The sequence below is a fragment of the Callithrix jacchus genome, chromosome 18 (assembly GCF_049354715.1).
Source record: "Callithrix jacchus isolate 240 chromosome 18, calJac240_pri, whole genome shotgun sequence".
NCBI lineage: Eukaryota > Metazoa > Chordata > Mammalia > Primates > Cebidae > Callithrix > Callithrix jacchus.
Genome location: NC_133519.1, coordinates 37,144,781 through 37,171,307, shown reverse-complemented (window position 1 = coordinate 37,171,307; position 26,527 = coordinate 37,144,781). Strand labels below are relative to the sequence as shown.

The 26,527-nt window shown below is 44.3% G+C and overlaps 1 protein-coding gene and 1 non-coding gene across 7 annotated transcripts in view; both read left to right on the top strand.

The window, feature by feature from the left end:
• The window catches only part of PBX1 (PBX homeobox 1), a 324,640-nt gene that overhangs the window by 68,932 nt on the left and 229,181 nt on the right, over positions 1-26,527 (top strand). Inside the window, exon 1 of one of the 6 annotated variants that reach the window (XM_078355045.1) lies at positions 11,157-11,422. The exons of 4 other annotated variants lie outside the window; for them this stretch is intronic. The gene's annotated coding sequence lies outside the window, so the exon portion shown is untranslated. Of the gene's footprint in view, positions 1-11,156; positions 11,423-13,947; positions 14,021-26,527 lie in introns of those variants that run through there. One more of the 6 variants, XM_078355046.1, reaches the window with a different exon arrangement.
• LOC118149319 (U6 spliceosomal RNA) lies at positions 15,546-15,652 on the top strand. The gene has a single exon (XR_004736708.1). It is a non-coding gene; the product is annotated as a U6 spliceosomal RNA (small nuclear RNA).

The following is a 26,527-nucleotide window of genomic DNA, read 5'->3' as shown; positions in this document are numbered from 1 at the left end:
TGACAGAATTGAAGGAGGCCAGGAGTCGGAAATGCCCCCCATTGTTCTTTTTGGTGACTAGGATACAAAGTTCGGTTCAGCACAAAGTACTCTCCTCTGCTTCTACCTCTGGGACCCCCGTTACCCCCCAGCCCACACACCACCACCCCAGTTTTGGGTGGGGAGAAGGCAAAGGTGAGTATTTGATGTCGTTGCAGGCTGAATGGTTAGTTTATTTGAGATGCATATACCTTGCTTTCCCCCTTTTACCTTTAAGGATTCATGACGTGGGCTGCCGTTGAGTGAATCACACATCTCTCTTGATGGCAGAAATGCGGTATTTTGAAACCTTGGGAAAACCCCTCTCAGGATAACATTTTCAGTGGTAGGTTTTCCTCCCTGTTACCTCTGGTTCCTATTGCATTGCCCCTTATCAGTACAGGCTTTTGAAAATGCCTTAAATTAAAAAGGTCCCATTGCCCAGGAGTCCAGCATTTCTTTGCCAGGCCTGGTCTCTATGAGTGGGTGGGTAAGTGGAGCCTTTGGAAGACAGAATCAGTGTATAGACTGTTGAAGACAGACACATACTTATCTAATTTAAGCATTTCTAGCTGTAGGAAAGGCAATGCTGTGATCTATTCCAGTGAAGAGTTTACACTTTGGAAACTCTCAGTTTCAGAAAATTCTTCCATAAACCAACCTAAATATTTTCTGCTTTACTATTTCGTCTTAAGCCAGAGATAGGTAACTGCTGTTTTCCCGTCTTAAACCTCTAGAAAACTGGAGTGTAGAGAATGGGCAAGATGAGAATGCCTCGTGTATGCAGGTGGCTTCCTCAAAAGCTGTTTCCTGAACCTCTCATGTTTAGATTTTCTCAGCAACATTAATGACCACTTTTAGAGCCTCACTCCTCACTCCCCATCATGTCTGGAGGGTCCCCCTCTCTTTCTTCCTTCTCACCATTTAACAGGTATAATAAAGCTGGGGAATCTTTACAGTCGGTGATTTTATATCATAGATCAAAGATCAAAGCAGAGGAATACACAGCAACCGTAAAATTAACTGCTTTTTCAATTTTACAATGCTTTCAGTGATAGAGAATCTTATAAATTTAATATTAATTAAACACTTAGCTTTTAACCTCCTCCTGCATCTACTTTTGGCTGGTGGCTGGAAAAAATTAATTGGGCATCTTAAATCTTGTATTACTAACGCCTTGACAGGAGGGGTTTCAGAAGCACTTATAACTTCAGCAAAATGCGCTCGAAGTATGTGTCCTTCCACTCACCTAATTGAAAATGCCCCCTTTTTTTCCTTAAGGAAAAATGAACCATTTGCAGATTTTTTTAAAGGAAGCATAACTTACAGTCCCCTTTCATAGCCAAAGCTTTAACTCAGTCCCTTGGCACATTTAACACTTCACAAAATGGAAGCCATTGAACGTCCATTATTATAAATGCCCTATTGATTTTTGAGTGTGTTGGTACAGATGTGTGGCCAGCAATTGCTGGGCCTACTCATTGTGTCACCTGAAGCCTATACATGTTCAGTCCAGCAAGGGATGCCTCGTGTTTTGGTGAGCTCACTTTGGTATGGTAGAGTCAGAGGTGGTGGCATTTGAGGATGGACCTGAAGCTTCATGAACAGGAAAGTTAGAATATCGGTGAAAAGAATATTTCTCTTGAAGGACGTCTCAAGAGATAGGAAGCCAATGTGATGCAGGAGATGTTTTGGGGAAGCTAGACGAGGCTGTTCATATTTTCTTAGCTCTGGAAGGAATGGACGATGGCCTTTCATTGGGGGACAAGCATTTCTCTCTTTAAAAGCCAGGCAGACCTTCATGTTTGTGCCCCAGAAGTGGCCCAGTAGAAATAATAAGACCAGTACGTTGCATCTGTTTTCTATTTTTTTTTCCAGTAGGCTTGGAGAACTTTATCCATATAATCTCTCCTTTTTCTCACACATCACTGTGTTAGAGAAGAGTGAGGTCAGGCCCCCGAGTTTACCCAAACTGGTTCTCTGCTGTGACCATATATTTGAAGCTAGCAACTGGAAATTACAGCGAATACAGCATGCACCCCAAGAATGCATCTTTCTGTACCGTGGTTCTAGATTCAGGTGACTGAGAAAAGGACATTGATTGCTTTTTGGAGACACCTGTTCCTAGCACAGTGCTCAGTGAAATCCCTTGGGTTTATGAGTACCTCATTTGGAGAAAAACTACAAGAAACAAAATTTAGGGGATAATTTAAAATGTCATTATTTACTTTACAAAAATGTTTTAAAATTTTTACTGTGAAAGGCTTTTCTACAGGTTTGTTTAAATTGCTACATTTTCTAGTTCTGTAGTCATCTAACAAGACTATAACTCAGCTTACAACTGATACTTTAGAAGCATGTTTTTTGAGTAAGGTAAGGGATATAGAACATGCAACATGACAGTCTCCTATCTCCTGCTCTGGGTTGCAGTGGTCTCTTTTTTCAAGTCCCAGCAGTCACCTTGACAATCCTTGTTGGCAGTAGGGAGCATTTAATCCAACTGTGAAATAATAAATGGGCTGTGGAGTCACCACCAGAACAGGGAATCCTGGCTTTATGCACCTGGCTAGGCTGCACTCCCTGTGAAACCATCACGGTTCCTTCTCATTGCAGCTGAGCTTTCTGATCTTTTTAAGAACTGAATTGATGGGATGTGGAATTTGATAGCCGATAAATTAAGGATATTGGTAAATGTAATGACTCTATTAGAAGATAGCATTGCCAAGATCAGTAGCAACATTTGCTTGCGTGTTTCTGCGTGTGTCTGTGGAGGTCCTTTATATATGTATCTCTCTCTTTCTCTATCTAGATATATATGATATGTGGGGTGCTATAAAATTTTTAGTGCCTTAGTTTGGGTCGACCGCCTTATTACTCACGAGTGAGCTATACAGGTCTTCCTTAACAAGTGGCAATAAAGGCTTTACAGCACCCCTTACACCGTCACATATTTTTGTTTAGGCCACATATTGTCTTTTGCTTTTTAAGTCTCCCTTTGCTCATGTCCCTCTCAAGTACCGTTGTTGCCATGGCAACAGTTCCATCGTTTCTTGGGGTACAGCAGAATGACATCTCATGCAAGATTCTTTAAGTCAATGCTTGTTTGGACTGACCTCAAACACTCAGCTGGGGCCAGTGCTGTGGCCCTTACCCTGGTCATCTGTGGCACTGTTTTCTCTTTCTTGCTTGAGGCTCTGTTTATTAGAGTGCTGTGTCTGTCTCTGCATTAATCATTTGCCATGTCTCTGTGGACCTGTTTTAAAGAATGGGAAGAAGCTGATACTCATGATCTAAAACTGAAAAAAAGAAAAAAAACCATTAGTGCTAAGCATTTTGAGTTAAATACGAAGCTTTGTGAGTGGCCGGGTGCATAGTAAACACTGCGGCAAGGTGGAAGGGTAAGAACAGCTCTTTCTCTGCATGTCAATGTTCTCTTTGGAATTCCTTCACAGGCATGGTTTTGACAGGTTACCATGTGCATTTTTCAGTCCTCTCTGTGTGTCTTTAAGACCCAGCAGACCAGACCTTCCTTCTCCATGAGTCATGGAATATTAATCCTGAAAGGGAGTCGCAGAACTGAGTCTAGCACACTAATTACATTCTTAGGGAAACTGAGACCCAACGGGGCATGTATCTTGCTAAGATCACTTATCTTTTATTGGTGCACATGAGATGAAAACCCACATCTCCTAGCCTTCAGTTGGGCCTTTCCTTTGCTACAATTTGTTAGTTTTTTAAAACAGAAATTGCCGGGCGCGGTGGCTCATGCCTATAATCCCAGCACTTTGGGAGGCCGAGGCGGGTGGATCACGAGGTCAAGAGATCGAGAACATCCTGGTCAACGAGGTGAAACCCCATCTCTACTAAAAATACAAAAATTAGCTGGGCATGGTGGTGCACACCTGTAGTCCCAGCTACTCGGGAGGCTGAGGCAGGAGAATTGCTTGAACCCAGAAGGCGGAGGTTGCGGTGAGCCGAGATCGTGCCATTGCACTCCAGTCTGGGTAACAACAGTGAAACTCCATCTCAAAAAAAAAACAAAACAAAACAGAAATTATTTGAAAAGTTTTACTGTCAAACTGATTTCCCATCAAGCCACTTCAACATTTCTATAAAACATGGTTGTATAGTGGAGACCTCATTTGGCAAATGTGGACAGGTGGTGAGGCTCTACCTCCAAATTTCTTAATTCTTTTTCCAACAAGAAGGCTGGTTTGCCAATTCTTTGATAAAAAGGTAGGAGTTTCTGTAATCTGTTCTCTTAATCACATTTGGGATTCTTGTATATATGACTACATATATTTATATATTTTTTATGGGCAATATTTTGACTGTTTCTCTTTTGAAAGACAGTGTGAATGAGTATGCCAAAAATCACAGATGATATGAGAAATGCTATCAATAAAAGCATTTTTTTCAGAAAGGTGAATAAAATCACCCCAAAATAATGTAAGATTTTTCCTAATGTTATTTTGCAAAGTCATTCGAAAACCAAGTGCTTGTGACCCATGGGGTGATGCTCAGGGCACTCGACGTGGCTGATGTTGCTTTTACTGGGGAAAAGAATCCAGGTCTGAGTCTTTTGGCATGGGCCTAGACAGAAAGATTGCCTGATTTGTTCTTGGATGACGTGAAAAAAACCCTGAATATATTTTTATTTTCTATGCTTCCAGAGTCTGAGTGGGGAGTTTTACATGAATGGGTAATACGGCATCGTAGGAGACAGATAATGCTCTGTGGTAGATCTTCATTTGGTCTTTCCAATTTGTAGGAGTGGTGTGGTGATCACATATTTGACTAGTGCATATGCTGTTTTTATATTTAGGCTGCCTGTAGCAATCCAGGATTTGCCATCAGTATATCTATTAATCTGTAATACTACACTCAATAATCTTTCTTCTGTTACCCAAATGTTCGTAAAAGAGAAAGCTAACATGTACTAGATTCCTACCAAGCAGATTAGGTGAGATAATCTATATAAAGTGCACAGAATAACCCTGAAAGGGATTATTAGTCCCACTTGACAGATGTGGAAAATGAGTCCTAAAGAGAGTAAATAAAATAGAACCCTCTAGGACTAAGTCACTAAATTCAGGCCTCTGATCTCAAAGCCCATACTCTTTCCTCGGAGTTGCATTGCCCTACCAGCTCCTTGGCAATCATGGTCATATGCAATCTTTGGATCTTTGCTTTGATAATGTTCTTAATAATTCCCTTCACAGTTCATAGTAAAATAAGAATGACGAGCATTTAGCATCATCACACACAAGCCTGAGAGCTGGCAAGACTCACCTTACTGTAAAGCTAGCAGCTCCAGCAGCTTTCCAGGCAGCATGATGTCACTGGCAGAGCGGATCAGGAAATAGCACCTGAGCTGCATCAGGGAGCTCTGGGGACCTCGCAGAAGTTGAGAGTGTGTGTTGGGAGAGGGGAGAAGGAGCAATACATTAACCGTATTGATACACAGAGTTGCTCTTCCTTTTCTTGCAGGTTAATGCACATACCTGTTATCTCACTGTTACTGTGTTTTTGTTTTTGTTTGGTTTTGTGGTTTAAGATACCTTTTAAAAGCCACTATCTGGTTTAGGTATTAGATGGAAGTTCTGGTTAAAACAAAACAAGTGGCCGGGCACGGTGGCTCACACCTGTAATCCCAGCACTTTGGGAGGCCGAGGCAGGTGGATCACGAGGTCAACAGATCGAGACCATCCTGGTCAACATGGTGAAACCCCGTCTCTACTAAAAATACAAAAAAATTAGCTGGGCATGGTGGTGCGTGCCTGTAATCCCAGCTACTCAGGAGGCTGAGGCAGGAGAATTGCCTGAACTCAAGAGGCGGAGGTTGCGGTGAGCCGAGATCGCGCCGTTGCACTCCAGCCTGGGTAACAGGAGTGAAACTCCGTCTCAAAAAAAAAAAACAAAAAAACAAAACAAGTGGTTTCATAAAACTAGCGAAAGGGGCCTTTTTTTCCCCCCTACAGCATTCAAAGTGCTTTCTGAACAAACTTAAATTTCTCTGGATGTAAGCAACAGAGAAGGCAGAAAACATGGCTCTCAGATTCAAGTAATAAAAAGAGAAGCAAAAAATTAAGTAAAAAGGAAAGGAAAAGCTCTCACTCTGCATTGCCCCTTTTACTGAGGTGTAAGGTACATAGCATAAATAATCCATATGGAGAGTGACAAGTCCACTTACTTTATTTATTTTAGTTATTGGAGAAGCTCATTTCTGCTTAGCCTCTGGGCATATTTACAAGTGTGATAGAAAAAAGACAGTCCCTGCCATTACTGTTTACAATCTACAATAGATAATATATAAACAAGACGTATTATTTTTGTAGACAGATGCATCCAGATACACTTTAAACAAACAAGAGTACAGCAATTAATGTGCATAGGAAATTGGTAAATCAGCTATTGTAGCACGTGAAGGAAACTAATACAAACTAAGGAATTGGAACAGATTTGGGCCATATTTGACAATTTTCATATTAAGAAACATTATTTTAGAAGAGCAATTGGCTGTAGCGGAGTCAGGAGCTAGGCAAGCCACATTGTGACTTGCTTGTTCCACAAGCAGAGCCTGGGCAGCGCTCAATAACACCCCTCACCTTCATGGGCCATCAGCCATAGAGAGGCAAATTAGAGCCGTGGCTTAAGCCACAAATCACAGGCTGTTGTTAGATTTAGTCTGACCCTTAGCATCATTTTATCTGAGTCCTCTTGAATGTAATGTGATTCCCTTCAGACCACCCCCTCTCTGGATAAATACTAATGTTGTTATTGTTATCACCATGATTACTTGGGGCTGACCTAACACCTTTCTGCCCTGAAACCACAGCACCTGGCCGCAGCCTAGCCGTGAACAGCCCTCCCGGCACCTCATTGACTTGGCTGCACTGGAGTTGAAGTTACAAAGCAGGGAAGTATCATTTAGTGCCCGGTTACCCTCGCCCCCTTCGTCTTCGTTGTGCTTTCTTCTTATGGTGCTTCCCATTTTCCCAAGGAATTAAAGTTGCAGACATTCTGATTTCAGGGGAGGGCGAGGAGGAAGTCAGGCGCTGAGTTGAGAGAAGCAAGAGCTGGCACACCTGCCCTTAGGTTCACAGCACAGCCTTAATTTACATAACTGTTATCTCACTATTACTGTACTGTTTTTTATTTTGTTTGGTTTTGTGGTTTAAGATACCTTTTAAAAGCCACCATCTGGTTTAGGTGTTAGATACAAGTTCTGGTTAAAACAAAACAAGTAGTTTCATCAACCTAGTGAGAGGGACTTTTTTTTCCCAACAGCATTCAAAGTGCTTTCTGAAGGAACTTAAATTTCTCTTGATGTAAGCAACAGAGAAGGCAGAAAACGTGGCTCTCAGATTCAAGTAATAAATCTCGAAAAAGATGTATTGGATATGGGAGTAGGACGAAAAGCCAGCATCAATGACCTCGAGTATATAGTTCCATAATCCATGAATAATTTCAAGAATTACAGATGTACTGTTAGTATAGAACATGCAGAATGCCCACCGTGGAGTCAACACTGTGCAAACTATGTGTTTGGGGTTTTTTTCTCAATTGGTGGCTTTATATCAACCTCCCCAGCACACTTATAACTAGGCCTTTATAATGATTAATCCACTAGGAAGAATCAATGGTACGGACACATTGGACACGTGGCATTGATGGTCTAGAGGATACTGTAACCATGAACTCGCTGGTGCACTCCAGAGCTTTGATGGTGCTTGAGCAGTAAACATGGAGGTACAAAAGGGTGTAAATAAGGTGACTCTGAAAGTCATCCAAAAAGTGGGAAATTGATTTTATGGTGTCTAGACCCTAGGGTTCATGTAGAGTTAAGACCTAGAAGAGACTTCAGGAACCCCCGATTTTGCTTTATAGATAAGAAAACATAGAGTGGATATCAGTTTGCTTAAGGTCATACAGTTAGTGGCATAGCTGGGACTCAAAACCAGTTTGCCTGGTAAGTCCACTATAACATCCTCAGTGTGGAAAGTCTCAGATGGATGGTGTTAGTGACTTCTTTTCTTCACAACCGTCTCTCCTGTCTCTCTCTCGCTCTCTCTCTTTTTTTTTTTTTTTTTTTTTTGAGATGGAGTCTTGTTTTTGTCACCCAGGCTGGAGTGCAGTGGCACTATCTTGGCTCACTGCAATCTCTACCTCCTGGATTCAAGCGATTCTCCTGCCTCAGCCTCCTGAGTAGCTGGGATTGCAGGTGCACGCCACCACACCTGGCTAACTTTCATATTTTTAGTAGAGACGGGATTTTGCCATGTTGACCAGGCTGATCTTGAACTCCTAACCTCAGGTGATCCGCCCACCTCGACCTCCCAAAGTGCTAAGATTATAGGCGTGAGGCACAGCACCAGGCCTCTCTCTCTCTTCAGACTATTAATAGTTGCATCATTTTCTGTTACTAGTATTTTCACTGCCAGGTCCATTTTGTTCTTATTTGGGGTCTCAGGACGGACTGTTTCTTGGATCTGGTAGAATTTGAACGGTGTACGCCATCATGAATACTGAATTACCTGAACCTTTCCCTGCAGATTTCATGTATTATACAAGGAGAAGTAGAATGTTGTGGTTAAGAGCACGGACTCTAGACTCTGCCAGGGTTTGAATCCCAGCTCCTTCATTTACATGTTGATGTTTCGGACACATTGTTTAACTTTTTTTTGCTTCAGTTTCCTAATCTATGTAATAGAAAGGATAATAGTCGCATCCACTTCATAGGTATCTATCTTGGAGTTAAGACACAGACAGCAATTAAAACAGTGCCTACGCGTGCCTGTGATCCCAGCTACTAGGGAGGCTGAGGCAGGAGAATTGCCTGAACCCAAGAGGCAGAGGTTGAGGTGAGCCGAGATTGCGCCATTGCACTCCAGCCTGGGTAACAAGAGCGAAACTCCGTCTCAAAAAATAAAAAAAAAAAAACATTGCCTAGTGCGTGTTAATCCTCATAGTATATTTGTTGTTGTTGTTGTTGTTGTTATTTATTTCCTTCACCCTCCAGCAGTGGCCTTGAGCTACCTAAAAGGTTATGTAATTTAATCTTCCATTCAGTTGAGGAAGGAAGCAGTCCTGGGTGGCCCTGTCCAGCTCTGCTGTGGCGCAGCCATGGATGAGCAGTTTCTTCCTTGTGAGCCAGCTCCCCACCACCTGTAATGCTCAGTCTTTAGTGCCAGCTTTGTCTTCTGGACCTGCACAGAGTAAGGCTTTTTTCCTTCTTGTTTGGAGGTAGCTCCGGCATTGCTCACTGAATCTTTCCCCTCCTGGAGCCTATAATCGTGGGGTTTCTGGGAGATCTGGCCAGAGGCTTCTTGAGGGATGCTGTGGCCAGGTGAGTTTCAAAGGTTGAGATTAGTGCCGTTGACCTTCTGCAGTGCTGCTTGGCCCCTACAGTAGCTGACGCTTACCCAGGACTAAGAGGATGGTTACAATAAAACACTGATACGGGTAAGAGCTATGGAAAATAAAACTTATCACTTCCTGATCCTTACCTCCTAAAGTGTGTAGTATTTCATGAAAGCTTTGGAAAGAGAGGGCTTTATGAGCTTGAGATACTGTTGAAACTGCGTGGACCTGACTGCTATGGCAGTCTTCTGTCCCTCCCACAATGTTCATTGAGTTTCATTTCTACAATATGAATTGCCCAAATTAGCTGAACTGTCTGGTAGAGGATTGTAAGCTCCAAAAGGAAGTATTGGCTTCCCATTAATACACCAATACCATCTGAGATACACAAACTTTCATTTTACGCAGCATAATTGGGCAAGGTGAGGACGCCCTCGGACATGGTTTGGGGTCTTTGTTCTTGGGAGAAATGATAACTCTCAGCTATTTCCTAGCCCATCAGGACCTGGAAAGACCCCAGATTTTGAGGGTGGCGCCTGCTGCTGTCAGAATCTCAGAGAGTGCCAGGTTCCACGAACCACGTGCACATGTTTCTATGTATACCTGCCCATGGATCCTGCAGCCTATTCTTAGCCTCATAGGTGACAAGGGGCCATGTCGGCTGCCTGTAGAGATGGCAACTGTGGGCAGCAGTTAACTCTAAGGCCGCGAATATTCTGCGCCTTCTTTCCTTATTCTTTTAAGAGGCAAGCCGTGCAGCTCAGAGAAGGTTGAAGTGTGTGGGGGAGAAGGGGTTTATTGTGAGGGTGGGGGTGGGGAGGAAAGGAGGAACAACTGTAAAAAATGTTAATTTATTAATCACTGAATATATAGCAGTTCATCTGAAATGCTGTTGCTATGCCAACACCCTGGGAGTTTATTTTCTTAATCCAAGAGAGGAGCTCTCAGTCCCCTGCTCCCCTGCTGTGCCATTTGAATTTGCTGCTGCCACCGCTGCCACCATGGTATCTGTTTTAAAAAGTGGGGGGTGAGGGGGGAGGGAGGGGAACCAGGCTGAACCACCAAAGCAGTCAGATGCAAAGCAGTAAGAGGCCTTTCTCAGTGCGACTTAGTAAAAATGACACAAATTAATATACTCTACTTAAACCAGACCAAGATTAATGGTTCTCTTTCAGTGCAGCTTAGCCCAACTGTCACTCGACAGGCGTTTGTCGGACAAAATCAACACTAATCAACATTTATTCGTCTCTTGCCCTTGGGTCTGAGGCGTGCGCGGGCTGCGCCATTCTCCCGCTCGTCTCGCCACGCTTTTCACCCTCCATCCAGCCTCGCCATATATCACCCTTCCTCCTGTGCCTCTCCTCGGACGGATCCACACACTCAGCTATCAGGGTACATTAGAGGCATGATAGATTTTCTGTTTTAATTTACATCTATTATATTACAACATAACAGATTTTGATTCGGTAGAGACCGGTGTCTCCTATAGCCAGACTCCTTGGGAGGATTTCTGCATTAACTTATTAAGGTTCATTAGGATGCAGCTTCAAATAGACTCCCTTCTCTCTGGCTTGTTCTCTCTCTCTCCTCTCTCTCTGTGGCAAGCTCAGTAAAGATGTCTTGGTGTACCTTATTCACCAGCAGAGCTTTAGACTTGGCTTCCTGTGCTGGATCACATGAGGCTGGCTGGGCTCCTCCTTTACTTTCTGATTGGACTTTGATCAGCCAACAATGGGCGTTGCAAGCTCCCGGGTCCCTGGCTGGCCTGGGTAAATGGGCCTTGACAAATCTGGTGGCCTAGAGTCAGTGGGCATCTCCTCCCAGGCTTTAGTTCTGGCCCCAGCATTTCTCTCTCTCTCTCTCTCTCTCTCTCTCTCTCTCTCTCTCTCTCTCTCTCTCTCTCTCTCTTTCTCCTTTTGATCTCAGTTACAGTTAGATTTTAGTGATATTGAAACTCAGGTCTATAGAGATGGAGGCGGGCGTGGGGGAACTGTTTCTTGGGTTAACCAAGGAGAAGGATGTTGAAAGGATGACTGAAAGAGTAAGTCTGAACAAGGCTATTTTCATTTCTACATGACCATCTTGAAAGCGTTTGATTTCAGCTTGGACCAAGGTGCATGAGCCCAGCTTGTTTGTTGTATGTGGAAGTGTATATTTTTAGTTGCCTTGTGGAGTGCCTTTCCACCTCATTTATGAAATTGGCTTTTTATTTTTATCATTTTCTCCTGTTCCCTTTCACCGGAGTTGTAATAGGAAGCACAGTTTTTACTTTCTGACGTAGTGTATCTTCTTGCTTTTTGGTGGGGTTGGGATGTTTTATGACTACTGAGGCCACGCCGCACTTTGGATATCTAGTCACCTTGTTGCTGGCTGCAGAGAGGACCTTGAGAAGGAGACCGAAATCTTCTCCACTTCTCATCATGGCTTTGTCAGATGCCCAGGGAGACTGCAACTTTCTTCTCAAATTGGCTATAACACTAGAGTCCTTGGCCACTTAGAAGGCCTGAGTGTTTTTTTTTTTTTTTTTGAGATGGAGTTTTGCTGTTGTTGCCCAGGCTGGAGTGCAACGCCACAATCGTGGCTCACTGCAACCTCCGCCTCTCGGGTCCAAGCAATTCTCCTGCTTCAGCCTCCCGAGTAGCTGGGATTATAGGCATGTACCACCACGTCCAGTTAATTTTGTATTTTTAGTAGAGACTGGGTTTCTTCATGTTGGTGAGGCTGGTCTCGATCTCCTGACCTCAGGTGATCTGCCGGCCTCGGCCTCCCAAAGTGCTGGGATTACAGGCATGAGCCCAGTGCCCGGCCAGAAGACCTGAAGTTTTTATATTTTCTACCAAACTGCTGATTGTAAACTGTGGTGAGGTTTCTTTTGTGGCCAGAATGGGGAGAAACCATGGGGATATGTGGTTTGTGTGTGTTTGCATGTGGCCACTGAAGTGTAAGCTATGGTGGGAGGATAGCTTAGGATTTCCATTTTGGTTTCTTATTACACAGCAGTAAAGTAAATGACGCTTAGTATGACTTTGCACTTACAGAAATGTAGCTCCATTTAAGAAACAAAGCTCCACCAACAGGAGTGCTTAGTATCTTGAGCTTGGGAAACCGGCCTCGTTAATTTTAATGAGGGGAAAAACTCTCCAGCTGGGGCCGAGAAGAAAATGAAATAGCAATGTGGTTATCACTTTGGATGATCTCACTGAATTCAGACTCTAATCGGAACGATGCTTGGAGAATTTTGTCAAATCCTATGGAGAGGTTTAGAAGAAAATGCATATGCCCTTGTTACTATTAACAGACTGCTTTCCCTGATAGGCAGAGCCAAACTCTATATAGTGCCTTCTAAAGGAATCATTTGAAAAGTTAACATATTAAAAAGTTGGACCACTCATCCTTGTAATCCTGGCACTTTGGGAGGCCGAGGCAGGTGGATCACCTGAGGTCGGGAGTTCAAGACCAGCCTGACCAACATGGAGAAACCCATCTCTACGAAAAATACAAAATTAGCCAGGCGTGATGGTGCATGCCTATAATCCCAGCTACTTGGGAGGCTGAGGCAGAAGAATCACTTGAACCTGGGAAGCAGAGGTTGTAGTGAGCTGAGATTGTGCCATTGCACTCCAGCCTGGGCAACAAGAGTGAAATTATGTCTCAAAAAAAAAAAAAAAAAAATTGGACCGAAGTAAAACTGAAAGAAAAAATGGGTTAACATGATTCTTATGTGGGCCTAGCCTGAAAGCAATGTGGCTGGTCATACGGTAGCTGAGGATGTTGATTATAAGCCAGGGGGCTCCTGAGTCAAGTGCCTACTGGGATGCTAACTTCCTGTGGGGCTTTGGGTATCTGTTATTTTTTTTTTTAATCGACCAAAGGCGGAAGGCAGGGTGAGGGAGTCCTGTTATTCAATAGGGCAGCTATTTGATTTGCTCAGTAAGTTGATGACTTTGGCCCTGCTGCTGAGGAGTGACAGATTGTGACCAACGAGGTTAGGATGATTGTGGGACAAGTTTGCTGTCAGTGAGGAGAGGCCTGCCAAGTTCCACTGACATTTGGTTGGGGACCACAGAAAGAAACATCACCATTTAAGGTATGTAGCCTTTATTTTGTCCTAGTTCACTAGATGGCGGGTCCTGGGGAGCAGATTATTTCACCAGTCAGTTCTTCAGAGGTATGGGGGCAGACAGAACAAGCTTTCTTCTCCAAAAGTTCAAGCTCGCTGACTCGAGATCTTTACTCATCCCTCTGGCACATCAGTGCACTAGTAGAAGATTTGTGCAACCATCAGGTGCAAACTCAAGCGTCACCAAAGGGATTAAATAGGGCCATTGTGCTCTGGGGGCCATCTCAATATCAGTGGAATATTGAGGGGGGTCTGTTAATGTTGATAAGTTTGAGATTCAGCCCTTTTCTTTGAAAGCTGTAAGGCAACAGTTAAGGGGACCCGTACTGCTGCTATGGCTGTGTGTATATGTGATGGGAAATGCTGGTTGCCAAGCAGCAGAGAATGGACATAATCGTGCTGCCTAGCAACAGCGGCAGCGTGGTCACTTGCGCAGATTTCTGTGCCTCTTCCTGTTTGGTCTGCTGGAAAATACAGATGGCTTCTACGGGTTGCTCTCCGCCCTAGCCATAGTGAGAGGTAGGAAAACATTATAAACCAGGGTGGAAAAATACACAAGTGCATGTTTTAAAGTGAGTCGTTTCCAAGCTCCCTCTGGCTGAGTAGGGATTCTTCCATAGCATTCCTCAGTTTCCCCTTTGAAGATACTGTGCACTGGCACGTTGACTCATAAGCCAGAAGAGGAATCTTTGGAAAGTGCTAGACCCCTCTGAGTGCTGCGTCCACTGAGCTCAAGACTTTACTCTGCATGTGTGAATGTAAAGCTGCTGGTTTTCTGATAAGGACACACAAATCTAGTCACACGTATACTCACACCATGGGTGAAAATGACAAGTGGAGCAGAGCGTGACTACTGATTGTTCTCTGAGGCCCGAGGAACAAAGCACTCAGGAGGGATAAAGGCAGGCGATCCCTGCTGGTTTGCCCTTTTTCCGGCTCTGACCGTCACCCTCACACGTGACACTCTTCAATGAGGTCACCTGCTGACTGCAGATTCTAAAAGGGGCTTGCTTGGCAGAGGCCTCTGGGGTCAGAGTGCCAGCCTTTACTGTTCTTGGGAGTTGTGTACATGGAACATTGGAAGTGTTTGGAACTGAGTGCTTAAGGAAGATACTATTTGGCAGCAAGAAAAAGGGAGTGTGCATACTCCCCCTTCCCGTCCTGGGATGAGTAGGTACTGCCTGCCCGTTTTTTCTCTACAGGAGTTGAATAGTAGCCAGAGTACAGGCTTGGCATCAGAAGGCCTTAGTTCAGTCCTTATCTCTTTTACCACCAGCAATGTGGCTTTATGCAAGCTGCTTGTTCCATTCGAATCTTAGTGCTCTTGTCTGTAAGGGATAGCAATATCTGCTTTACAGAATGGGCTGGAAGGTTAAAAGAGGTGCTAGTTCCATTTGGCTTACAGCGAGGGTAAAGTAATGGTTGCTGTTCACCAGCTCTCCAGAATTAAAGAGCAGGAAGTTGGGATGAGAGGTGAGCGTTGTAGTTACCCTGTTTATTCCAAACTTTGACGTCTTGGTTTTTGTCCTCAGTCTTAGCCTCCTAAATGAAGAGCCTTTATTTCCCTCTGTTTAGGCTGGAAAAGATGAGCAATCTCTCTGCTTTTTTTTTCTTTTTTGAGACGGAGTTTCGCTCTTGTTACCCAGGCTGGAGTGCAATGGCGTGACCTCGGCTCACCACAACCTCCACCTCCTGGGTTCAGGCAATTCTCCTCTCTCAGCCTCCTGAGTAGCTGGGATTACAGGCATGCACTACCATGCCCAACTAATTTTTTGTATTTTTAGTAGAGACGGGGTTTCACCATGTTGACCAGGATGGTCTCGATCTCTTGACCTCGTGATCCACCCGCCTCGGCCTCCCAAAGTGCTGATGCTGGGTGCCTGGATGATTCATTATTTTAGTGGTTTCTTAATCCATACAGGATCAGTTAGGATGGTTTGCTCCCATCTCCTGGATGATGAGACAGTTGTACAGCCCAGTGGGGTGATTTGTTTGGAACCCTAGAGACCATGAGCTCCAAAATGAGATCCGAATCCTATGGCCTGTGCTTATTTTGGCAGCGCACATACTAAAGTTGCAATGATACAGAGAAGATTTGCATGGCCCTTGTTCAAGGAGAACATGCAAACTGGTGAAGTGTTCCTTATTTATTTGTTTATTGAAACAGAGTCTTGCTCTGTCACTCAGGCTGGAGTGCCGTGGCATGACCATGGCTCTCTGCAGTCTTGACCTCCCGGGCTTAAGCGATCCTCCCACCTCAGCCTCCCTATTAGCTGGGACTATAGGCATGCACCACCATGCCCAGCTAATTTTTTCTATTTTTTGTAAAGATGAGATCTTACTATGTTGCCTAGGCTAGTCTCAAACTCCTGGTCTCAAGTGATCCTCCTACCTTAGCCTCTCAAAGTTTTGGGATTATAGGTGTAAGGCACTGTACCCAGCTGTGTTCTATATTGAAAAAAGGAATCCTGTGGCCTGATGGTGTAGATGAAACCCCTGGCAAAGCCAGAGGGGCTGGAGAAGGTAGAAAACCATCAAGGAGTCTGAGGGTTTAGGTGTTGACAATACTTGAATTTTAGAATTCACAATACTTGAATTTTAGAATTCAAAATTGTGATATCAGTGAATGATCCCCAGACAGATCGCAGCCTGGCTCCTGAAGGCCTGGATGTGCTAGGTGGGTCAGGGGGGTTGAAAGAAGGCTGTTGCATCTTGTCTGCTCTGTTTACGTTTGCATGTCTGCTATTATGCAGAATGACAAAAAGATCCAAATGGGGACGGCATTGGGTTCTAAACTGGCCTCTCATCGAAGTCCAGGTAAGAGCTCTCGTTCCTCAGTTTCCCCAGCTAGAATGAGGATAATATTGACCTATTTCTCAGAACAAGGTAGTTCAGGGGTTGGGAATTACTCAGCTGGATTACGGTGCAAATGCTCCACTCGGCAGAGTGCTCCTTGTGCAGCGTACGTCCTGGGAAACGATGTGATGGCACCAGCACAAAGGACAGTTCATAGTTATTTTCAGTGATTCCTCGTGTCTTTTTTTGTTTGTTTGAGATGGAGTTTCACTCTGTCATCCAGGCTGGAGCACAATGGCACAATCTCCGCCACCCAGGTTCAAGCAATTCTCATGCCTCAGCCTCCTAAGCAGCTGGAATTACATACATCTGCTACCATGCCCAGCTGATTTTTTGGTATTTTTGTAGAGATGGGGTTTCACCATATTGCCCAGGCTGGTCTAGAACTCCTGAGCTCAGGCAATCCACTTGTCTCAGCCTCCCAAAGTGCTAGGATTACAGGCATGAGCCACCATGCCTAACTAGTTCCTTGCATCTTAAAGCAAACACAGGCACCAGTATTCTGGGAAAACAGATGTTAATAGCTTGACCTCTGTCAGAGGAGGACTTGTTTGCTTAGGACGCTAGGAGCTGCCAAAGTTAGAGCCTCTCCAGGACAGTATCATCCTCACCCATTTCTTATTCTCTATGCAGGGAGGGACCATCTCTCAAAAAACTCCCATCAGAGCAGCCATTCTGGGACTTTGAGCAGAATGTTTAAGGCAGTGTGGTTCTAAAATTCCATACCACCCGTTCTTCCAGTTGTGTCCTCTCTGAGCTGCCTCTGACAGTCACATTCCCTGGCCATGTGCCACAGCAGACTTGTGATACTGATTTTAGTGTTGTCCTTGGCCGTTGGGGGCAGGGAGGAAGGAGAGAGAAGAGAAGGGGAAAGAAGAAGAGAAATGGGAGTGGGGTCCATTCATCCATCTGTCTGTCGTTAAGGGCCCAGCAACTCCCACTGTGGTACCTAGGAAACTAGCTCAAACCTAGAGGCCATCCAGTGACCTCATCTGGACCAGTAAAGCAGCCAGACCATTTTCCTGCCTCAGACATGCTTGCTCAGCTGCCCTCCCCCTTGGCTAGCGCTGGAAATGACTCGTCTTCCCGTGCCCTAGTTTCATGGGTTTCCTCTCTGTGACTCAGGGCAGAAGCCTTGGTTGCCACCAAAGGCAGCTTATGGTGTAGCTTCAGGTCTAGTCTGACTCAGTTGCCTTCCCTCAGCTGTTCACTGCAGAGGCACTTAATGAAGAAGACATAAGGGTACAGGCCTGAGGGACAACTTTGAGGCTAACGTGTCTTTTTTCTAGTACTTAACTCTTCTTGTGAATTTCAAGAATTCCAAATTTTATTCTAAGTCAGAGAACACTGCGAGAATGCAATGGCTCAATCTCGGCTCACTGCAACCTCCACCTCCTGGGTTCAGGCAGTTCTCCTGCCTCAGCCTCCCAAGTAGCTGGAACTACAGGTGCGCACCACCATGCCCAGCTAATTTTTGTATTTTTAGTAGAGACGGGGTTTCACCTTGTTGACCAGGATGGTCTCGATCTCTTGACCTCCTGATCCACCCGCCTCGGCCTCCCAAAGTGCTAGGATTACAGGTGTGAGCCACCGCGCCCAGCCGAGAAAGGATTTTATTGTGTCCACTCCCTCCAAATGGCATGGACATCTGGTTTGGCCTCCTTTCCCTGACAGATACCACCGATTGGGTTGGGCTTTGCATGCTCAGGGTGACTTTTGGTATTGAGCTAACACTCTTCCTTTAAGGAAGTTAGAGCACTTGATCAACTTTAAGCTTTTGATCCTCAGCAGTACCCCTGTAACATGGAGGTCCAGTAAGGTAAAGTGTCTTCATTAATTATGTAACATGCTTACTGCTTTCTGCTGGTTCTTTCATTGTGTTGTGTTTTTTCTTCCTCCTGCATTTTGTTAAAGCAAATTATGTGAACGTCCAGGTTAGCAATGTTCTGCTTTCACAGGATAAGCCCCATCTCTAGTGCTGTTTATTTCCATGCTGCCTATTTTTCAGGGGACTCGCATGCATTTCCACATTTCCATCGCCAGCTCTAAGAAGGTACACGTGCAGAGTTTGTTGTGACCCCATTTCAGAACTGATGGAACCAAGTACAGGCTTATTCTTCTTGGTAGAGACTGAGTCCCAGCGAGTGGAAGTGTCTTGCCAAGGGGATGCAACTATTAACGGGAAATGGAACTAAAATAGAACCTAGATGTGACCCCAGATATTTCACCGCTCTCGCTGACTTTATTTCTCAGTTTGGTCTCAGACCAGGACATTCAGAGGTTCTTCATTTTCATATGGAGAAGCATCCAGGTGTGTCTCAGTGGTTGATTAGGAGACCATGTTCTTTAGGAGTGTTGTTGAAACTTGTCAGGGCACCTAAGGTCCTGAAGCCTAGGATAGCACCATAACCTGGCCCCATGAAGTCTCCGGTAGACAGTAAGTGTTCAGTATGCATTTATTTATTTGATTAGGTGTTTTTTTTTTATTATGGTGAATGTAGTTCCCTTAATATCAGCAAGGACTTAGTCAACATGTGCTCTTTGCCTCACAGAAAAATAGAAAATGAGATGTTAAAAGGAAATAGAACACAAACTGCCTGCCTTCAAGGAGCTCACAGTCTAGTTCTGGAGACATACACAGTCTCTGCTCTCTGCTTGGACTGGGCTCACTAGGATCATTCTAAGGTGATGAGCCATCTCTTCTTCTTTTACCCAGCCCAGTTGTTTCAGATGAAAGGATAGAGAAGCTGGCGTCTGCTGTGATGGAGGTGATGTTTTATTTTAAGATAAAGTATGGAAGCAACTGATTGATGGATTATAAACTGGGAGGTCCAGGATAAAGCTTCATTCTGAGGGCATCAGTATATTTCACTGGGAGCCTCCTGGGCATTAATTCTGCCGTTAATTTTGTTATTAGAAACCTAGCCAAACAAAGGGAGGTGGCGAAGCTTGAGGCTGGTTTAACCTTGATGAAACAGTGATTTCACCAAGGATGATGTTGCCCCATCCATCTTCATCCATCAAGACACTGCTGAAATATGCTAATGAGGCCCGAAGATAGGAGCACAGAGCAGTTAAATGGGGCGTTGCAGACGCTCTCCGTACCCCCGTGACAGGGTGATGCCATTTACTGTCCAGATTTAGTATAGGAAGGAGAGCAATGCTGACGTGATGTCATGGTGGAAGATGGAATGGAGACTCCACCTAGTAAAAAGAAAGGGCAAGGTTCGGGGTATATATTCTAGAAGAGAATGGGAAAACTGAGTTTTTGGTGAAGGGGTCAGTTTTCTTAATTCTCTTTGGCTCACTTTCTAGCCAGTCCACACAAGAACCAGATATGTGGCTTACTGCAGAGAGGGCAGTGTTTTTAAGTTCCAGAACGTGACCTCCCACCATGTGCCAAAGCAAGTTATCTGTTGCCATGTCAGTCTGCAGCACTGTTTGTTTCCAGTGGGCACATGAGCTCATATCTTGGCTTTTTTCTTTTAATTTAAAACCTTTTGGATACTTATTACATGCTGGGTATACAACCCAGTTATTTTATATATCTTAATCTAATTAATTTCGCTTCATAAGAAATTATCACATATATTTTATAGATGAGTTTTGAGAGGCTACCTTCATGTCCAAAATTATGTAGCCAGTAAGCGGCATGGTTGGGGTTTAAATTCATGTCCACCTGGCGTTAAAGCCCTTGCATAAAATCACTGTGGTCTGATGGCTCTTGTGTAGGGCGCAGCTGGGAATCCCTGGTAACCATTGAGAGCAGCTTGACTCACTTAACAATATTTATTGCGTATATATTCTTTGGGTTCAGTTTAACTTTGGGATTCCCTTCACAATTCTTTCTTTTGTAAATAGACTGTAAGCTCTCTGAGGCCAGCAGCCAAGCCCTTTCTCTCATCTCCTAAATGTTGGTGATGTCCCTCGTTTTCCACATGGAGTGCTTCCTTTTGGCATCATGCTTGTAATGGATGGGTAAAAGCTGACTGGCTGCATTCTGGTTTTCGTTTCATACATTAGATGAAAGCCACGGGGATTTTACTTGTCTTTACAAGTGAATGCTACAGGAATCACAGTGAAATTTCGGTTTCTTCCAATTGATTGGTGGATCCACTTTTGTTTCCTGCTAGTTCATTGCCTTTCTCCTATCTAGTCTGTATCAGACTGTACAGAAAAAAGTAAACAGCAAATGAAGTTTTATTATTATGTGTCAAACAGTGTCTTTGGAGCAGTCTATATTAGGAGGTTTGTGCTACATTTTGCTCATCTGAGGATCCCAGACGGTTCCTCTAAGAGACTCTGCCACCTCTTTTACAAAATGCAGACTCTGAGCTATGAGGTGGTCTTGGGCGAATCAGGCAAAACAATTCCTAACTCTAAAATGTTTATCAGCTTTTGTTTTTAAAATGTTTATCAGCTTTATCTCTCAAATGATTATCAGCTTTATCTCCTAAATGGAGATAAAGTTGGAAGTTAAAAACAGAAAAGAAGAATGGATTGAAAAATATTTAAATAATGTGCCAAGTAACATGAATTTCCTGAAATAAACTGTTGTAGGATAAAAGCTGTATCTTGGCCTTAAAATGTCTCGTGCCATTTATAAAATCAGTTCTGAACTTCGGGGACTCCAAACTGTTATTAAAGAGTTAATAACCAAAGGCTTCACCGTCCAGGATGCTGTGTGGGTCAGTGCGTCTTGCCAAGAGGTAACATCAGCCAGTGGAATCAGTTGGGCTCTCCGTCTGGCAGGTCTGTCTCTCAGCTGCTCCTCCTCCAGTTTCTAGTCTTGGAGTTCATATACAGTAAATCTTTCTCTTAATAAAGCCGTTTTTCAAATCTGACTTTGGACTAGGGACTGCTTTTTCTCCAAATGCAACAGCTGTTAAACATGGTGCATTGGGCACGGTGTATATCTCTTTGTTTAGTTTTGGGTTTTTAATATGAGCAGAGACATAAAGAAGTGGGAGGACTCTATCGATTTCTTTCTACCCATGACTCATCCACTGGGTTTGAAAATAAGGCCTCCAGCCTCAAAAGGCTCTGGGCTCCCTGGGCTTCTCACCCTTAAGGATGAAGCCTATTGTGTCCTAATAACCAGTGCAGGGTTCCCCCCGCTTCTTTTGGTGAGATAGAACTGTGGAGCTCAAGGTGTCCGCCAGCGGAGGCCAGACCTTTTGGCCCCTATCTGTCCCAGTTACATGGGGAAAAGCATTTTTGCCCCCTTGCTCGCTGGTCCTTCTGTCACTGTCTCTGTTTGCAATGCACTGGGGAGCGTTAACTCCCTGAAGGGGAAAAAAGTTCACAAAAGAAATGAATTATGCATATGGAATTCATTTCCTTGATGAATAGGGAATCTGAACAAACTCCACGGCTGTTTGATTTTAAGGCAGAGGAGAAGGGGGGCTTGGGGCTTAAGAGTATAGTGGGGGGTGATCAAAAAGAACTTGGAACAAGAGAGGTGGGAGAAAAACCATTGCAGGAGGACCTGGGATGGAAATATTTAGGACATAGTAAGGGGACCTTTGAAAACAGTTTAGGACCCATTATTCTTGCTAACACTACACACAGATATTTACCTCACTCCCAATTAATGTGCAAATTTGTCCACAGGGAAATTGGAAATGGTAATGAGATTATCCTGGGGAGAAATGACAGCACCGAGCTGATGTGCCCATCCTGAATTAGAGTTGTTCAGCGTGATTTTTTTACTTTCTTTGGTGCAGGTTAACAATGGGCACTTTGATTTTGAGGCAGGAGTTGTGTGGTAGGTAAGGAACTGTATTGAGAAGTGGAAGGCTGGGATCCAAGCCCCAGGAGACACACAGGCTGTGTGACTGTGGGCAAGTCACCTACCCTTTCCATCTCAGTGATCTCATCTATAAGTGGGGCTTACGGCAACTGCCTTGGGGAAAAATTATAAGGGTCCAATGAAAGAGCTTTGATGTGTAACAAAGATGTGAATCTGAACGGGTGTCATTTTTCTCTGTGTGCCTTCTTTTCTTGATGGCATTTTAGATATTCAGACCTAGTCTTTTCAGCAAGCCAGGATTTCTTTAGAGCAGAAGAGGGAAGGGGAAATTGATTCAGGAGCAGCATGCCGGTTGAAGGAACAAAGAAACAAGCAAAAAAATCCTATTTTAATCATCACCTCATCTATGTTATGAAAACCATTTAAAATAATCAGTCCAATGTTTTTGGCAAATGTGGCCACTGAATCCGCAGTGGTTGCTGCGTAGCTAGTTTGAACAACGGTAGGGAAGCTTGTCACTGACAGCACATTCATTACAGAATCAACCGGAGGGTGGATTTTAGAGCTTCCCGTGTAGGCTGACGTAAGAGGCAACCTCTGTCCTGGCTGCCAAAGACCTGTGTACGCTTCCAAGGAGGAAATGTGGCCAAACTGACCTCTTACTTCTAATTGTTCTCCATTATTCCTTGTTTCTGAATGGAAAAAAGACTCAGGGACACCGAGTTTTCAGGAGAGGTACCAGGTAGAGAGTCACACATACGTGTGTGCATTTGTTAGGGATATTTTCCTGCTCGTTGAGAGGAGACAGTTTTGTTTTGTTTTGTTTTGTTTTGTTTTTGTGATAGTTATGGGGGCTTAAATCCATTTCAGGATTGAGCAGTTTCAGCAGGTCCAACCACCGCCATGCCTCTTTATTTTTCTCACCACCTAATTTTAGTACATGCAGTTTTTCACAGAGATGTGTTTGTTTTACAACAAATCCTTTTTAGGGGTCAGGATGTATAGTGGAATGCAGTTGTATCCCTTGGACTGCCCACCACAGACACACTCTGTGCAACGTACCTTTAGTGTAGTGGCATTCAGTCCAGCCTGCAGGCCATCGCCCTGGGCAGAGTGTGGAGGTGTCCCGGGGCAGCCTTCCTGGTAGTAAGGGGGGCAACCCCGACAGGCTTGGGGTCCTACCCCATCTTCAACGCCTGCACCTTTGTTTCGTGTTTTTTATTTGCTTGGCTTTATGGAAGAGAGTCTGCTTTTAAGACATCTTTGAAACTCAGTGGTGTGCAGAGAATAGACCAGTGCCTAGTATGAATTATTTATTTGTTTATTAAGATTTTCATGGCACCTTCCTTCTCAAAGTTCAAGGCACTGAATAGAACTCTTCATACTGATAGCAGTTGGCACTAAAGGGCGAACAGAGGCCACTGGAGGAAGAACCGTTAAGGAGGATGAGAAAAGAGGGAAGAGGAGCAGAGAGAAGAGCATGGCAGTCCAGACGCCAGAGCCACCACCACAGCGAAAGGAGGAAAATTGCAAAGACCCCAGGCTTTGCAGGGAGGAATCCTGCCCTGCCAGGAAGTTGTTTTGTTATCAGGGAAAGTCACTTCCCTCTCTCAGCCTCCTCCATGAAATCGAGATGACCTCGTTGACCTCCTGGGCCCTACCCAGGTATGATCTTTTAAGAGGCCTGAGGAGTTTTCCTTTTCAGGTGAGCAGGCCTGACCCTTCTGCCAAGTTGTTAGGGCAATAAAAATCATCATAAATTTTTTTTAATGTTATGCATAAACCTTTCAATAACAAGTATATTTGGTACAGAGTGGTTTTCACCCCTGGCTGAACATTAAAATCACCTGGGGAACTTTTAAAAAATACTACCAGTGCTTGGGATCTACCCTGGAATGATGAAATCAGAACATCTGGGAGCTGGTGCTAAGCATCTGTGTTTTCTCAAAGCACCCCAGCTTTCGTGTGATGCACTGGGGTTGTGAAATACCTGGGGAGGCCGTCGATGGGAAGTGAAGTTGAGTGTGCCCGGAGAAAGGCAAGGAAGGGCTTATGATTAGGGGTGTGAGGTAAGTGCTTCCGGTTAACAGTGGAGGAAGGAAATTTAAAACTATCCTTTGAAGTGATCAAGCTATAGGTTATTCTTACAGTAAGAGTGGCCCATTTGGCTTGTATAACTTATTTTTCATTCACTTCAGGGCCAGGAAACTTCAGAAGTGTCACAGCAGGTTCTTTGGCCACCTCATCACTTTGGTCCTCCCTCAAAGTGTCAACCACATGCCAGCCACTGTTGAAGGGAAATCACACCTAGGATATTTCATTTGCATGCAGCAGAGAGGGGCTGTTATCCTCCCCATTGCACAGAGAAGGACACAGAAGCCCGGAGAGGCTACATAATTTTTTGTAGATCCCCAAACTTGTAAATAGTAGAGAAGGGGATCAAACTTGCTCATCTTACTCCAAACTACCCACTTCTTTCTACTGTACTTAATGCCTCTTAGCATGATGCTGAACTTGTGGATTTGTCAGCTGCTTGCTCTTGGTGGGAGGACGTGTGGCTTTCTTTTTCGGATAGGGGAGAAAATAGGAGAGGAGAAATCAGCTTCTTCAGAGATTACAGTAGAGATTTAGGAAGGCAGTTTGGTTGTAATGAAAACGTGCACCGGAGCAGGGGCCTCTAACCCCAGGGGCAGGCTGGCAATTAGAACTGAGCCAAAAGAAAGAAAACTGTGGGAAGATTCAAATGAGTAGTATGGGAAACACACTTTTCATTTTACTGTGACGCCTTTGGTCATTGATGTGACTTAGGCTGTTTGCCTTTCATTCCAAGATGACACACGTCTGTGGGCTAACTTTGTATTAACTCTGAACCTGGATCATTTTTAGGGGGTCCAGGCTAGAATGTGTTGGCCTGTGGGAACACTGCCCTGCAGACCTAGTTCGGTCCCCTCCCCCCGCCATTCTTAGTCACTTCACCTGCTGCCTTCCAAAACAAATGGGCTGTGTGTGTCTCCTTCCCTTAACAAAGTGTTCTGTAATCATATTTTCTAGCTTAAAACAAAATTAGTCTTTTACATGTAAAACCCATCTAAAGCACTTTCATTAATGGATCGCTTTCCTTCAGGGATTATAGTGCTTGGTATGAAGTGCTAACTCATCTATCTTCATGCCATACAGGGAAGGAAAGTGTTAACTATTTTTGAATGTAGAGAAAACGTTCTAGACCTTAAACCCAGGACCAGTTTAACAAAACTGTCATCCTCCCAACACCCTGAAAAGATCATGCTCTAAATCATTTTTTGGGGTCCCAGTATGCAAAACAGGCTGTTGGCTGGTATTAGTTGCTCCTACCTGTGGCTTGGAGTCTCTGCCACTTGGCTTCCTAGATTGTGTCCCATAAATTCAAGCATAAGGAGCTCCCCCGCTGCTGCACCTGGCATTCCTTGTCCTACACATCTCTGCTGCAGACGATAACACACTTTCAAGTTAGCTTTTTTGTGTGTGTGTTTCACCCCCTGCCAGGGGTGTGATCGGGCAGACTTAAACTCATGCAACTCAGAATGACCATGCTGGGTCTGTTCTGAGTTTGAATTTTGACCTTGATGCAGCCTTCACATACTTGCTCTTATGAATTCCCTTTAATGCTAGTTAATAAAAATATAATCGCTTTCCTGTCCCTTCTCATAATAACATTGCCAGCTTTGGGGGTTCTTTGAAAACCTTGCTTGAGAAGTCCATGGCCAAAGAAAACAGGGATATTTGGCTTGAAAGTATGGGCTTTGCTCACCAAACTCCTCTCTCTGAGGAAGGCAGAGAAAGAGTTGAAGGTTTCTGGGAAGGGGCATAGAAGCAACTCTCAGCTCTGGCCATGTGGATCTGCAGACGAGATTAGGGCAATGCAGTACTGCAGATACCATCTCTGGACTTCATGCTGTGGCCAGTGATTCAGTCAGATTTGGAGACTTTCAGGAGATGGGGAAGCCATCTGACTCTTAGGCATCTGGTGTAAAGAGAGACTTTTTCTTTTCTACTTTCTTTTTATTTCTTTTCTTTTTTCTTTTGAGATGGAGTCTGGCTCTGTTGCCTAGGCTGGAATGCAGTGGTGCGATCTCGGCTCACTGCAACCTCTGCCTCAGCCTCCTGAGTAGCTGGCATTCCAGGCGCCCACCCATCACTATGCCTGACTAGTTTTTGCATTTTTAGTAGAGACAGGGTTTCACCATGTTGGCCAGGTTAGTCTCAAACTCCTGACCTCAAGTCACCCGCCCGCCTCAGACTCCAAAAGTGCTAGGGTTACAGGTGTGAGCCACCGCTCCTGGCTGTATTTACTACTTTCTATTGGAAGAGAAGGCAGCCCTGAGTTAGTCTGATTACAGTCTGCATTATGTGGAAAATAGAAGACCATCATGGTCCCTAAA